A 4,750-nucleotide genomic window follows, 5' to 3' on the forward strand; every position below is an offset into this window, starting at 1 on the left:
GCGGCCTCGGGGTCGTGTCCCGGCGTACCCGCAGGGGCGCTCGCCTCCCCCGCGCCCGCGCTCTCCGCTGGGGCCCCGCCCCCAGCCCGCCCGCCTGGGGATCCTCCGCCCACCCGACTCGCGGAGTGGGGCGCGTGCCCCGAGACGCCAATCGGGGGACCCAAGGATGCGAGAGGCCGGAGAGGCGCCCCTGTACCTCTGCCCTCGGCTTCCGGGAGGCTCAGGCCTTGTCCGGCCTTGATCGCGCCGGCTTGGGGTCCTTGGCCAGGTTATGGCCGGGTGGGGAAAGGAGGCCTCGGGATCCGGCGCCAGAGGGCCGCGCGTCTGCGCCCCAGGCCCGGGCTGCGGAGGTCCGGGGCGCCGGGTCTCCGCGCAGGTCCCGGTGCTCGGCCCTCGGGTCCCCGCACTCCGCTCTGCGCTCCTGTGGGCTCTCTGGGTGGCTTCAGGCCGCCCCGCCAGTGATGAAGGGGTGCGCGCTGATGAGGTGCTACCCTAGGCAGCTCTTAGCACGCGCGGCCCTCCCTCATTCCGTGGCAATTTGTGGCTATGAAAACCGTGTTTCTGATACAGCCACCGAGTCATCCGCGCTTCTGCCGCCACTCCGCAAATTTCAGGTATGATGGTAGTTGGAAATTACAGCTTTTACCGCGTCGACTCTTACTGAGAGTAATTTTAACAAACCCTCGCTGGATAGATTAGTGGTTAGTAGATAAATCAAACTCAGTATTTTCCCCCAATTTGTAAAATGGAGATAGCAGCTTCCACGGAGCGCGTTTAGCGTCCCGGGTCCCCCGGGCGGCTCGGCTGCAGCCAGCGCTCTGATGCTCCAGAGCGCTGTGGCGTTTTTCTGTTTCCCAAGGTCTTGTGACTGTCCTCTACAGATTAAATAAATTTATTCCGTTTTTCTCAGGTATTTTTTACCCTCTTTACTCATCAAATTCACAAAGCTCAAAAGTATTTGTTGACCATGCATGTGCTCTTGCAACCAAAAGTGGGGTCTGTCTTCAGCACCACTGGAACCCATCGTCAGCTGAAGGGCAGCCCACTTACCGCAAGAGCATCGGCCTGAAAGGAGATCTGCGTGCCTCCGCGCCCCTGGCCCTTGTGTGATGTTTCTGAGCAGTGGTCGCCCAGCCGCGTTCGCCGTGCCCTGGAAAAGCCCCTCATATTTGTCAGTGTGCTCTTAGAAGAGCCTGCTATGTGCTGGCCACTACCTACCGCCCTGAACCCTGCTCCAGCCGCACCCTGCCCTGCCTGGATCTCCCACTCAGCTGAGCCCAGGGCTCCGTGTGGAGGTGGCTTGGTGCCCCTAAAGCCTCCTCTGCGTGCTGTACAGCTGCTTCCTTCAGGGACGACTCCTGGGCCCCTCCCCAGCCCTCTGGCCTTCTGCTGATCGTGCTGGTCTTCCGATGACCCACAGGTGAATGCTGCTTCAGAAAGGGTCTGTTTCACCCCGTGGGCCTGGCCAGTTGGCCGGTTGGGCACACCCCGTGCCTTAGGTAGCTTCCTCCTATTAGTGCAGCTGCAAAAGAGAAGCAATGGCAGCAGCTACCGCTTATCATGCCTTGTTTTCTACCTCAGATCGTAGATAATTTTTCCAGAGCTGCCAGAAGAAAACGCTGCAACCTGGGTGCTTTAAACTGGATTCCATTTCTCACTGTTAACAGAGGCCAGAAGCCCAAAGTCCAGATCTGGGTGCTTGTTTTCTCCTGAGACCTCGGCTTTGGTACCTGTGAGCTTACGGCCATTCACCGGTGGGGTCTGCATCCTATCTCATTGTAAAGACGTCACTCGGGCGGCATCAGCAACCACCCCAGGGACTCTTTCAGTTGTCTCTGAAATGCCCCGTCTCCAAATATAGCTGCATTCGTAGGTTCTGGGCTGGAGGCTTCAGCTTCTGGATCTGGGAGGAGAGGAGACCTGTGTGCACCACCTCGCGGCAGAAGTGGACATGGGAGTTACGCTGAGCAGCATGGACCAGGGAGGTAGGTGGGTCATCCACAGCAGATTCTGGTCAGGACACCCTCAGGATATGGCGCATGACACCAGCTCCATCCTGGGGCCTTCTCCACTGCCGTCCTGTCATGCTCCTGTGACTGCCCTGGGCCTAGGGCTCTGCAGAGCCACAGCTGGGATGCATCCCAATGTTTTTCCAATGGAGGCTGCGTCTGTGTTTCTCTTTCACACAGGAAGAGGAGTTGGCTACAGAACCCACAGCGGTGGAGAAGGCCAAAGGCAAGTTCCAGAGTCCTGTGCACAGCCAGGAGCCCAGGCCCTGCCCCGCTCTGATCAGTCTCTCCACTTCCCTGCCTCACCCATGCAGCAGACTCCTACAGAGCTTGCTCAGCACCTTTCCTTATAGCATGGATGGGGACTTACCTTGGGTGGCTGGTAGTACTTTACTCCACGTTCACTAGTTGAACACCTCCTATGAACTGCCCATAGGTGCTGGGAACTCTACAGCAAGCAAACCCACAACTCTGTGCCCCACTTCCTGAACTTTCACTCTGATTAGGAAAGCAGATGGCGAGTAAGAAAAGAATCACACTTCCCTAGATGGTGTTCAGGGCTGGGTGGGACAGAGTCAGTCCACTTAGCTGTCTTCAAAGTGTCCCAGACACACAGACACTGGAGCAGAGGGTGGCTCCTGCACAAGCCTCGCCTTGGAGAGGGGACACCTGCTCCCTGGCAGCCCAGGGTCCTCACATCCTCTGGCTCTTTCCCCTGCCTCTGGGCAGTGGAAGCCAGGGCCCTGGTTCTCTAGAAAATAGTATTTAAAAGAATAGTTTTCTGTTGGGCAGGTTGAGCTGGAGGTCAGCAGAGCTCTCAGCAGTCCACTGGTGAGGACCTGTGCACGGCCACCCCTAGCTGTGCGGGCATGGAAAAGGTGGTTTTGTGGGCAGCCAGGGACCAGGGGAAATGAGCCCACAGAGGCATCTTCTGCAGAAGGACAGAGGCTGCGATGTTCAGTGTGGTGGACAGGAAGCCCTTGGTGAGATGCTGGCATAAATAAAAGCCTGAGAGGCAGGAGGGAGCCATGCAACCGGGCAAGGGAACACAGACACCAAGTTCACAGGCGAGTGTGTGCGGTGTCCAGGCCAGCACTCTCGCCCATTGGCCTGGCCTCTGGGCCTGAGACTCCCCCCGCTTCTGCTCACCCTGCGCTGGCCCTGCTGCCCCTGCTGTGTGCGACTGCTGTGGGTGGACAAGCACACACAGCAGTTTGCTTGACGAGCAGCCTTGGAGGCCAGGATTCAGGTCTGGCCTGGCCTGCAGCGTCCCGGCGCTCAGAGGGGCAGCACACACACACTCCAGTGGAGAGCGAGGGACAGATGGAGTGAGTCTAGGAGTGACTGAGCAGACAGGAGGGCTGGGCCTCCTCCCAGTAACGCCGTGGCCAGCCCAGCCCAGCCCAGTGGTCCCTTGGCGAACATGGAGCCCCCAGCTCACAGCACCTGTGCCAGGCCAGGGTCAAGGCAGACTCACTCTTGACACTGAGAACCTGGTTGCTCCTCCTCTCTGGGCTTCTAAGAAAGCGTGCCACTGACCACAGACTGTTCCTTGAGCACTGGGCCGTGAGGCCTCAGTCGAGTGCAGAGCCACCTCTGCTCCAGGGACAGCATGAGGGCACAGTGTGACCATGAGTTCCTCCAGCGCTTGGCCACCCTCCACCGTGCTGTGCAGCCACAGTGGCTGCCTGGCCTGTCTGTCACTGTAGGGCTCAGAGCCATGGCCTGCCTCCAGTGACTTTTTGTCTCCTCAGAGCTATAACATTAACCCTGTCACAGGTGAAAGCAAGCCTGGCAGCACCCAGGAGGGCCCTGGGAGGGGTTGGGTGACCTCCAGTGTCCTGGAATGGTCCCTCCCAACTGTCCTGGGGCAGGGGTATAAGCCCATGAGGAAGTAGAGGGATGAGGAGGCAGTGAACCCCCAAGTGGGGACCCAGGATGTTCACAGGCGCAGCTTCGAGACCCACAAGGCCAATGATCATGCCTTCCCAGAGCCGTGTGGCTTGGCCTACAGACAGCTGGAGAGAGGACCAAGGGAGCACCCGCTCCTCATTTGCCCTGCACACTGCAGAGTCCTGGTTCTTCCTTGCATCCCTCCACATCCTGGCACTGAGGCCCTCGAGCCTCACCACCCCAGGTAGCTCTCCCCAGGTGAGCTTCTTCCTGCAGTGGCATCCAGAGCCACCACTGCCAGGAGCACCACACTCAGGGCCACCATTGCCCAGAGCAGAGTATGAAGGATAAAGGATGGCCCGTGCCAAGGCTGGGAGCACCGCACCTCCACCTCAGCCTCAGCTTGCTGCCTCTGGCCCCACACCCTGCCTGGTGGTCCTGCCCGTGCACAGCTCCGATGGGGGCGTACAAGCACGGAGCCCCTGGGCATGAGGTCCTTTCCGGCTGTGCCTTCATGTCCGGGCCCAGCAGGCCCAGGTGGCCATGAAACATACTCCTGATGCAGAGGACAGTAAACCGAGCACTCCCTGGACCCCAAGCCTCGACACAAAGGTGGCGCCGGGGTCAGGTCCAGATAGCACAGGCAGGGTCCCTGGTCAGTGCCCAGGAAAGCAGCCCACGAGGCCCACCGCCGGTGCATCTGACCGCAGAATGCTGGAAGCCTTGCAGAACAGTGACTGATGGCCCCTTGGGGTGCTGCGCTTGGCGGAGGCTGGCTGTCTCTGTGCTCTGTCCCTCATGGGACAGTGCAGGGTGACATCTGCATGGGGGTGGTGACATTGGACAGC

This window comes from Octodon degus, unplaced genomic scaffold (assembly GCF_000260255.1).
Source record: "Octodon degus isolate 3935 unplaced genomic scaffold, OctDeg1.0 scaffold00017, whole genome shotgun sequence".
In the NCBI taxonomy this organism is placed as follows: domain Eukaryota; kingdom Metazoa; phylum Chordata; class Mammalia; order Rodentia; family Octodontidae; genus Octodon; species Octodon degus.